At 34.9% G+C, this 11,760-nt stretch overlaps 1 protein-coding gene across 1 annotated transcript in view; it reads left to right on the forward strand.

The window, feature by feature from the left end:
* Positions 1-331: 331 nt before the first annotated feature.
* The window catches only part of LOC149790459 (uncharacterized), a 35,381-nt gene continuing 23,952 nt past the window's right edge, over positions 332-11,760 (forward strand). The window contains exons 1-2 of the mRNA XM_089972518.1: positions 332-564; positions 10,751-10,812. The gene's annotated coding sequence lies outside the window, so the exon portion shown is untranslated. The remainder of the gene's footprint in view (positions 565-10,750; positions 10,813-11,760) is intronic.

Raw genomic sequence — 11,760 nt, forward strand, 5'->3', positions numbered from 1 at the left:
AGGCCTATAGTGGTCCAAATCGTAATCTGAGATGGCCAGAGTGAACTTTCCATTGAGGCTCATACCACATCCATTAGCTACTCAGAGCTGTGATTTTTCAATCAGCAATATAAATAAATGTACACTTGTCAAAAGTACAAAATATATGCTTCTTTCTAGTTTCCAAGGCACTTAAAAAAGACACGAAATCAAGCAACACAATCTTGACACAAAACCTACTCAATCCCACTCAGATTTGTTAATAAAGAGCGCCTATCTGGTTAATGCAATCGAATGCGCCAATTACCCAAGTTGGTGAACACTGTACAGTACCTACAAAGCGCCCCCTGGGGATGCTATTTGACATAGTTCAATTAACCTGCCATTTTCAGAAGTTACATCCACAATGGAACACCGCAAGGCGGCCTTAATTCGATTTTTTCCCGAGTCATTGATGTAAAATGCATCAATACTGGATGCAAAGGCATGTGTTTGGATCAAAGTATTGCTTGTTCTTCGCTTGATGTGTTACACGACCCATGCAACTTGAGAAGTGCATGGGACATTTTGAGGAACTTCGAAAGGGTGGGTGAACTAAAGAGAAATCGGCGTAAACTTTAGAAAGTTAATATACAAGACTTCATTCAGCAAATAGATAATTCTTGAGGGGCAAGAGTTTGGTTTGATCGAGAACGTTTTGTCTTATTTATGTGGTGAAAGCGTGTCAAGGATGGACGGGTCTTACACGCGAAGCCCCCCCCCCCCCCCGTATGATCTTTGACCTAAATATGCATGCATGATGTTATCTTACTTGATTGGGGTAAATTTTGCACAGAAATGTTTTAAACATGTACTATTTTCTTGTAAACCTTTTCTTTTTAATGCAAAGGCAGTTATAGCTATGAAATATTTTCAATACAGTGATTTGTTGTTGGTCTGGTGTGATTACCATTGTAGCCAGACAAAATATCTTGCCTTATGTTTACGCAGGGTTGTTTATATGACATATCACCTCATTTTGGTGTGCAAAATCTACTGTAGCAGAGCTGCTTCTTGTTTACTTGGTTTTGCTATTTGGTGAACAATCTAGAAGAAAATCTCGATAAAGTTTTGCTTGCCCCCCCCCCCTTGTTGCCTGCAGATGTTTGGTACCTTCTACGCGTGTTGCTAGAAACTGAAAAATACACTCATAAACCAAAACACATTTTTACGATAATGCTTATGAAGATGAATGAATTATAATTTGAATAATGATCAGAAAAGCAAAATAACATTTTATTTAAATGATTTTTATAGGAATTATTTACATTTTTCAATCTATAGTTAATATCTTGTATTGAAGTCACTTGGTCATACTGGACTGGACATGTAGGATAATAGACGAATCATGTACACAGTAAAAGTATAAAGTATGAAAGTACCATATATTTACTTTTAACTTGTGAAAAATTTGTTCTTAGAAGACTGTGTGTGACTCTTCTTGTATATGTAGACGTTTTCCAGTTTTGTATTGTATATATGGATTTTGACACCTTACAATAAAAAAAAATGCTCAGATCCCTATTGTACAACAGCAAAAAGAATGCATTCAGGGCTGGACTTTGATTATATCTTCAATTGCTCAGCTGTTTACTTGTTAAGAAAATTACACTGACCTAATTCGCATTCTGCTATAGCATTTCTGTCTTCATTTTTTGGTGGCATTTTCATCTTTTTTTTTCCCTTTAAAACACGTGTTTATGATCTATGCAATGAAAATATGTCAGTACACATTGTGGCTTTTCGCAGTCATAATCACACTCTTATATTTTAAGTTGTTATTGATTTGCCATTTATCAGAGATGTTCAGTAGAGTAAAATCAAGTACGACCTGGTCATGTTATTACAGGAATTGTGACATAAATTGGCCAAAAAACAACCAAATAGGCCTAATTTGTATCAGAATTTCTTAAATTAAAAGTTGTGTTGCTATTTATCATTAAAAAAAAATGACAATTCATAATGTCAAGTGTACACTTATATATATATATATATATATATATATACACACACACCAAAAACATGTAAATATTTGTGTACTTTGGTGTTTTTTTTTTTTTTTGAATAGCATTTTCTTCTGAATTTCAAATTGAATCGTGAATGCTGAATGGTACTGCATTGAGAAATAAATTTTGTTAGAGTCCTGAAAAAAGGAAAAGAGAGCTCATTTTATGCTGCCATTAAGAATTTGATGCCATACATTTCCTGGTTAACAAGGGTACTGTGCATTCCATTCACAATTGAAAATTTGAAGGTTTCATAATAGTCGGAATTTGATAGAACTTTGCAGAGGTAATGAAGAGTAATGGTCCTTGAACAGTCATGTGCTGCTCCAGTTTTGTGATTTATAATCATAACTTTTTTCATTAATAATATATAAAAAATCTTTTGGGAGAAATGAACTCTTTTTAAAAAAAAGATGTTAAAGACAAATTACTGAAATGGTAAAATGGACTGGAAACCAGTGGACAACATAATGACAGTTTTGACATTGTTGTGGCCTTGACCCTTTGAGGCTTGCTGTCAGTGTTAATGAGGAAAAAACTATGAAATTATTAAGGCCCACATGAAAGGAACTCACTTTGTCTTGTGGCAAAGACATTGGTATGAATATATTCCTTTAGATACATGCTGTTTGAATCCAACTCTAATCCCAGTCATTTTTTTGTTGCCATGGGAATTGTATCATTTTTATGAGCTTTTTTTTAGAGGTGTGTGGTATTACAGTTGGTATGTATGATTATACTTTTCCATTATACTGGTACTTCATTCATTTCCCAAGTAATCTTATTATGAATGTTATACTGTTTCTGGCATATTTTTTGCTTTACATGAGAAAATAATTCAAATTTTTAAAATTTTATTTACAAAAAAAACCCAGTTGCATTTGTCACAAATTGTGAATATTACAAATAATATTTTATTTATAATTCTTTAATCACTTGTTTGTCTTATATGCCATCATGGTGGCCAAATCAGATGTTGTGAAAGATATTTGGGTCAAATAGACTTTTGGAAAAATGTCGGATTAAAAATAAATTGACCTCAAGTTTTAGATTTTTTCTAGCATTTGTTAATGTGTTTAAAACATGTATTCCTTAGAATGATTTCCGGTCTTTCAAGTTTTTCAGGAGAGCAGTTTGAATTTTTCATAATTTCTCAAGTCCACTAAATATTGTCTGATTTGAGTCTATATGTTTTACGTTTACATCTCTGATAATTATCTTGCCTGGTTGTTGGCATCCCGCTTGAAGTTTTTCTGCCTATTATATCAATAGTGGCTAGTAAATTGTAAGCTTTATTGTCAGTGCTTTTGGTTTTTATGAACAAGCTCTCTAATTTAGGAACAGTGTCTTTTACAGGGTGTGAGCTATAGTGTAAAGTTAATCAACCCACTTGAGTTACAGTTATTAGATCACAATTTATAAAAAAATTAACACATGCCAAATTTGTCTGTTAAAGGCTACTGGACATTGAATTTTTGGATGGAGACTGCAGCATCTCTTTGAGCTGATATATTTTATTTTATCACAAGATTATAATTTTTTAAAAAGAACTTGAATGGATACATTATGACATTATTTTGCTATAAATTGGGGCAAGACATTTTTCCAGCTGAGAAATAGAATTTTGTCTCAAAAATAATGTCAGTACCCTGCCCCAAAACATGAAAATATTGGTCCCTAATATAATTGCAGTATACTGTGCAGTGTTAAAAGATAGCCGATGCCTTGGGTCTCTCTAAATTCAGATTCGACCTCTCCTATATTTTAAGTATAAAGTCCATTGGGCTTGTAAAAATTATAAATTTGCCTGCATAAACTTCAACCCCTCTAATGATGTGCTAAAATTTTTTAAAAGTTGTTGCAAGACTTGTAAACTATTAATATTTAACCCTATGTGTGCCCTTTATTCTTTTGAAGATCGTCTACTGATTGTAATTCTATTGAAACCTGTAAGCTTTGTGTACAAAGCGAGGCATGTTGTTTATGAACGGCGAACAAATTGTCTGGGTTACCTATAATTAGTGCTCAGTTGGCTTAAGTGAATAATAATCGAACTGCCCCATCCTCATGCTTGTACTAGACTAATACAACACTGGTTTAATTTTGGTACCCATGAAATTGGATGACAATTAAGATAAACTACCAGATAAGCTAATTATAAAAGTGTCCAGGACAGAATTGTTCACATTAATGAATAAGATTACTACACTGTGTTCTAATTCATTTACTTCAAAGAGCTGGTATCCGCAGATTCCTTTGATGTATGGATTATGTGTTTCTATCATTCGGATGTATCCACTGTATTATGACATGAACTAATAGTTAATCCATTTCCTTCAAGGAGTTGGTTGCCACAGACTATTGGTGTATTGATGAGGTATTTTCTGTTATTAATAACAATTAAGATAAACTACCAGATAAGTTAATTATAAAAGCATCCAGGACAAAATTGTTCACATTTATGAATAAGAGATTATTACATTGTGTTTTAATTCATTTACTTCAAAGAGCTGGTATCCGCAGATTCTTTTGATGTATGGATTATGTGTTTCTATCATTCGGATGTATCCACTGTATTATGAGATGAACTAATAGTTAATCCATTTCCTTCAAGGAGTTGGTTGCCACAGACTATTGGTGTATTGATGAGGTATTTTCTGTTATTTTGATGAATATGTTGTACTATGACGTGTACTGTGAACCTTAAAGATCTTGTGTTTATACATATTATGTAGCCAGTAACTCTGGACCATGTGCTCATTTCAGAGGATTGTGTGATTTGGTAAATGGTGTGAATGTGGGAAACATGTATAAAAATGATATGGCAAAGAATTTACTCACTGCAGTGATCTGATTGTTCGAAATGACAGGAATGGAAATGTGATAACAGTGGATTCGTAACTGCTGTAGCATATGCCAGCACAGATGTGTCGGTGAATGAACAGGAGATGGTGAACATCAGATACATACATGACAGTAGAATGAAGACATATTTGGTCGTTACAGTTGATTTAAAGGATGCAGATGCCAAGGCTGTGAATGATACTCAGGATTCTGCCATCAATAAATTTAAGTTAATGTTTGCCGCTGTAAGTGACACACCAACAATCACATCTGCTAACTTCAATGGGGCAAATGTGATGGCAAGGAAAGGATTGAAAAATGGAACAAGGAGATTTATCGTGGACGAGGCCTTATGGACAATCCCAATTCACTGTGTTGTCCATAAGCTGTCATTGGCAGCACTGCTGTGAAAAACTACTCCTACCTACACAGAGTTGAGGTGACTATAAAATGACTATATTTGATCTACCACTACATTGCAAAATGCTGGAGGCAAGTGAGAAAAATTGCAGATTGTGGCAAAGCTGATGACCAGAAAATTTCAGAGAACCCCAAAAGTAGAGGTGTACACTGCAGCCATCAGGAATTCCACACCTGAAAATGGTGAAATGGTTAAGTTGTTGCAAATAATATAAGCTGTTAACCACCCTACAGCAAAATGTGAAAGAGGGTTTCGAGTTATCAACAACATTCAGTGTGTGAAGTGGAGCAGTATAAAACAAGACACAATTAAGATGTTAATGAACATTACCACTACTGATCCAACGAGTTATGTTGTTGTTGTAGGGTTTAATGCCATTTTTCAGCACAAGATAGGCTATACATGGCAGCCACTATAAATAGTGGTGTTCTTTCCCACGAGAAGCTACTGGCATGCGTTCTCAAATACCCACATTGGCCATAACAGTGAGCACTTTCAGCCATCGGGGTCCTCAATCCATTGAGTAAGGAGTACATTTAAAGAGTAATAGGGTTCATGTTCTTATGACCATTGAATTACCTAATGGATATGCAGCCTTCAGAAATTTGAAAGTGAATCAAATCATTTGGCACACATTTATGCTCTTGAGCCTTACAGCCTATTCTCCCAAATGCAAGTGTAAGACATTATTCAGTTGGCTGATAAAATTAACGATTATGGTAATGACATAGATCACCAGAGCATGACCCTAGGTGGTTGCCGTCAGATCTTCACATAAGAGATCTGATTTTGATCAGTTTGTGGGAAATAACCAGCATAACTGTTAAACGTTCATGAAAGAATGGAGATAATAAAGGCTAAAATCTGAATATAAAGTCATCGTTGATCTGATTTAGTTTTGTGGTTTTGTTGAACAAAATTATAATTTTCCACACATTGGAAAACTGCTTGATTTAGAGTATCATTTGTGTATAATTGGCAGATTTGTCTTGTTTTCTGACAGCAATCCAGACTACTTAATCATTAAAATCATGAAACTGGCTTGGGTTAAGAGGGAATTTTGTCTGTGCGGCTGTGTCAGTGCTTTCATGTGTAATTGCCTTTTACTCCATAATATTTTATCAATTACCGTAGCTGTATAAACAGAGTTTAAGGGTAGGTTGCGAGTTGGTGAGTACCAGTGCTGTAGTTTTGCCATTGCTGTAATTTTGGTTTCATCTGTCAGTGGAAGATACATGAATATTATAATCACAATTTTTGAGAGAAAAATCATCTTTTTATGCATTTCATGTATGCATGGTTTTACCTAAGGTCATTTAAACTTGTTAGGCACGATAGTAGGTGGCTACTCTATGTCAACACCATATGATGGTGGCAAATTCCAACTTTTTTATTTGCAATTGGCTCTGACTCTACACACCAATGTTAATATCAACATATCTAAAATGGAGTGGAAAGGGTCAGATAAACCTCCGACAAGGGATTATACTACTGTCACAGTACTGATTTGTGATTTTTTTAAATTATTTTTTATCAGCGCAGCCCCTGAAATGGTCAGAAATGCATTTTACTCATTTTCTTTTCCTAAAGCTTTGTTTAAAAGAAATTTTTTCATGCGTTGATGATAGCGGCTGAGAAGCATTTGTATGGGTAAAATTGGGACTTGTACTGACTTTTCCCTCCATGTTGGTAAAGAGTATGGGAAGTTGTGCAACATTTGTGGAATCTCTGAGTATGTTCAGAAATAGTGTGGTATACTGTCATGCAACATTTCTTGCGGTACCCAGCTCTAGCTTTGTTTGAATTAATACACCTTTTTTGTGGGAGTGGCAGAGTGGTCTAATGCTCTTACCGTTATGGATCATTGCCATCTCACCTCTATCTTCATGGGTTCAAGTCTCATTTAGTACAAAGTCTACACTACCCAAACCATTATTCCTGTATGTAGAAATTGCAGTGTGCGACTTTTATCACATTAGTTCTGTAATTGCATTGTGTTGGGATTTATACTTCCTCAGAGTTATAAAAGTATTTTGATCAGTTGGATGGTAAGTTCTAGGTTACTTGGAGGAGTCCTTTTTATAGATTTAGATGAATGTACATGTACTTGAAGGAGTTTTTATACTAATCAATATTTAATAGTATATTAGGTTTTCATTGAAACCTGAATGAATGAGCTGAGTGCTTTAGATAAGCATTGGTCTTTTTTACTTCCTGGTTTTGAAACAGGTATTAAATTGTATGGGGTATTTTGTGGACACAATAGCCCAGAAAACGTAGGTATTGTATGGGGTATTTTGTGAACGCCATAGACCAGAAAACCTAGGTATTAAATCTTATGGGTTATTTTGTAAACACCATAGACCAGAAAACCTAGGTATTAAATTGTATGGGGTATTTTGTGAACACTATAGACCAGAAAACCTTGGTATTAAATCGTATGGGGTATTTTGTGAACACCATAGACCAGAAAACCTAGGTATTAAATTGTATGGGGTATTATGTGAACACCATTGACCAGAAAACCTAGGTATTAAATCATATGGAGGTATTTTGTAAACATCACACACCAGGAAACCTTGGTATTGAATCGTATGGGGTATTTTGTGAACGCCATAGACCAGAAAAAAATCATATGGGGTATTTTGTGAACACCATAGATGACTGAACTTATGTGTCAAGGCTGAATGTTATTCACCAGAATTTTAATCATACCATTTGAAATGCTTGACATGGCAAGACTAGTTGATGGTGCATGTCATTATATGGCTGTATTTCAGTGGATGTTTTTACGCTGATTGAATACCTTCATATCAAATGTGTATGGATCATTTAAACTACAGCTAATCACTTATTTTATGTGATTGAACATACCATTATACAATGTAGTCTGTGATGGAACATACCATTATACAATGTAGTCTGTGCTAATGGCATGGGCAACACATTAACACCTAAAACTATTTTGTCAAATCAGAATATAATAGATAAAATGTATTGTTGCATAAAATATACTATTTATCTTTTATCTTTGGAGATAATTGGACCATTTTGTTTTTTAGCAAACATTTCATACAACTAAATGAGGGCGTCAACCTTAATGAGCATAGAAAATGCATAAAGTAAGCTCTTTAATTTAACCTTTGACCTCACCATTAAAACGTGATCAAAAAATGTCGTTTCAGCAAGAACAGTAATATTAATATTGTGTTAGATATTCCAGAATATTGTTTGTAACAGCAACAGTAATATTAATATTGTTAGATGTTCTAAAATAATAATGTTTTGTAACAACAGCAGTAATTTTAATATACATGCTGTATGGCTATTATACTGTGTGCCCAGTATACATGCTGTATGGCTATTATACTGTGTGCCCAGTATACATGCTGTATGGCTATTACACTGTATGCCCACTATAAATGCTGTATGGCTATTATACTGTGTGCCCAGTATACATGCTGTATGGCTATTACACTGTATGCCCACTATAAATGCTGTATGGCTATTGTACTGTATGCCCACTATAAATGCTGTATGGCTATTATACTGTGTGCCCAGTATACATGCTGTATGGCTATTATACTGTGTGCCCAGTATACATGCTGTATGGCTATTACACTGTATGCCCACTATAAATGCTGTATGGCTATTGTACTGATGCCCACTATAAATGCTGTATGGCTATTATACTGTGTGCCCAGTATACATGCTGTATGGCTGTTATTCTGTGTGCCCAGTATACATGCTGTATGGCTATTATACTGTGTGCCAAGTATACATGCTGTATGGCTATTACACTGTATGCCCACTATAAATGCTGTATGGCTATTGTACTGATGCCCACTATAAATGCTGTATGGCTATTATACTGTGTGCCCAGTATACATGCTGTATGGCTGTTATTCTGTGTGCCCAGTATACATGCTGTATGGCTATTATACTGTGTGCCAAGTATACATGCTGTATGGCTATTACACTGTATGCCCACTATAAATGCTGTATGGCTATTATACTGTGTGACCAGTATACATGCTGTATGGCTATTATACTGTGTGCCCAGTATACATGCTGTATGGCTATTACACTGATGCCCACTATAAATGCTGCATGGCTATTGTACTGTATGCCCACTATACATGCTGTATGGCTATTATACTGTGTGCCCAGTATATATGCTGTATGGCTATTATACTGTGTGCCCAATATACATGCTGTATGGCTGTTGCCCAGTATACATGCTGTATGGCTAGTATACATGCTGTATTGCTGGTGCACATTCTGTATGGCTAATATTCATGCTGTATGGCTAGTATATCTACTGTAATGTTAGTATACATGCTGTATGGCTATTATACTGTGTGCCCAGTATACATGCTGTATGGCTAGTATACATGCTGTATTGCTGGTGCACATTCTGTATGGCTAGTATATCTACTGTAATGTTAGTATACATGCTGTATGGCTAGTATATCTATATTGCTAGTGCACATTCTGTATGACTAGTATAAATAATTATGGCTACTATACATGCTGTATGGCTAGGAGACTGAATGCCCTTTATACATGCTGTATGGCTAGTATATGTACTTTATGGCTACTGTACATGCTGTATGGCTACCATACATACTGTATGGCAAGTATGCATGCAGTATGGCTAGTATACATGCTGTATGGTAATTATACATGCTGTATGGCAAGGATGCATGCTATATGGTGAGTATACATGCTGTATGGCAAGGATACATACTGAGCTTTTGCTTTTAAATCTGAATAATAATAATACAGGCTTTATTGCACTTAATTGACAGCCCAAAAATACAGTAAACTCCAACTTTTAGTGAAATCATATTTGTTTGTATTACACTGATTTTGCATCCGATGAAAAAGGTAAGACAGCTGGATGAAACAGACAGTACATGGTCTGTTGTAGAAAATTTAATGGGGAAATTACTTTGATATTTTGAAACAAGGGGAATTTTACACATTTGGAAGGGATTCAACAAAGAAATATGATACAATATGTTTTGGAAATATGATACACACTTTTTGCCTATTTAGGTTCATAATTCAGCATGATGCTTGAGAAAACAGTGAATTCCACAATTGCACATCTTGGAGTAGATCTTAAAATAACATGACTATGTACTCTAAATAGGCAGATTGATGTGTTGATCTCGGTCCAATATTTTCTTGTGTGTTCATTATCAGTAACATTTAATTGGTAATCTGGTCGAAAGGTGCTAGTCATGAAAGTTGTTTGTGCCAACTGTTGCCAACATCGCAAAAAAGTCCCAGTTTAATTGAAGATAAACATGCTATAATTATCAGATAGCAGACCTGTTTATAAAGGGCAAGTTCTTTTATGGACAGGTAACTCTGAATTGGACAAGAAGGCAATTTGAGGTGGTAGGACGTACATGCTTTTAGAACATGTTTCTATTTTTATTCTGTATTTCAGGTGGAGACATCAGAATGTACAAGGCTTTCTACAGTTTGTTGGAATTTTACATGTATTACATGGTGAGTAAAATGTAGCATGCAAAGATGTTATTTTTAACCCTTACACTTTAGTGCAAGATGTTGTGATAGTTAGGATCTTTCCATCCATCTCTCGGCCAATAACTATTTAATTCTCAACTGCTGGATCAAACTTTGTATGTGGGTTGCCTATTTTTATACAGGTGAGACAACATCTGAACATTTAATTTTTTTAAGGACCAACAAAAACTTTGCTAAGATGAACTACTTTTAATTTTGCCCTTGGTGCAAAACAGTGCTGTATTCTTATTGGCCATGCAAGAAAAACTGTATATCTGAAAAATGATTTCATTTTAAGTTTGTCAGTTTTAGTTTCTTTGAAATTTGACATTGGTTCTTGCAGCTTTAACATTTTAAAGATTTTGTGTTTGTGTTGTTTGAAAATTGTGTTCCTTACATCAGAACTGAGGTGTTGCTTCCACCTGTAAATGCAAGACATAGTATTCCATGAACCTTTGCTTTAAATAGATTTATTATCTCACCTGTAAATGATGAGATATAGTGTTCCATGGAGCCTTTGTTCTAACTAGACTCATGGTCTCATCTGGATATATGGTGAGATCTAGTGTTCCATAGAGCCTTTGCTCTAACTAGACTCATGGTCTCACCTGTAAATGATGAGATATAGTGTTCCATGGAAACTTTGCTTAAGGAGATTCATTATCTCATCTGTAAATGGTCAGATGTAGTTTTCCTTGGAAGCTTTACTTTTTAAGTAGATTCATTATCTCAACTGGAAATGGAACCATTGCTTCAATTAGACTTGTCTCACCAGAGAACAAACAAAATGCAGGTGTCACTGTTCTAGGAGCTCTGGTAGAAATGTCTATAATGTTAAGGTGTTAACTTAAAATGCTTTGAAAGTCACATATCTTTAAAACCTGTGACGGTGTTCATAAGTAACTTGGAAGACTATGTCAAGGATATTTA

This window comes from Sinohyriopsis cumingii, chromosome 10, assembly GCF_028554795.1.
Source record: "Sinohyriopsis cumingii isolate HCF-2022 chromosome 10, ASM2855479v2, whole genome shotgun sequence".
In the NCBI taxonomy this organism is placed as follows: Eukaryota; Metazoa; Mollusca; class Bivalvia; order Unionida; family Unionidae; genus Sinohyriopsis; species Sinohyriopsis cumingii.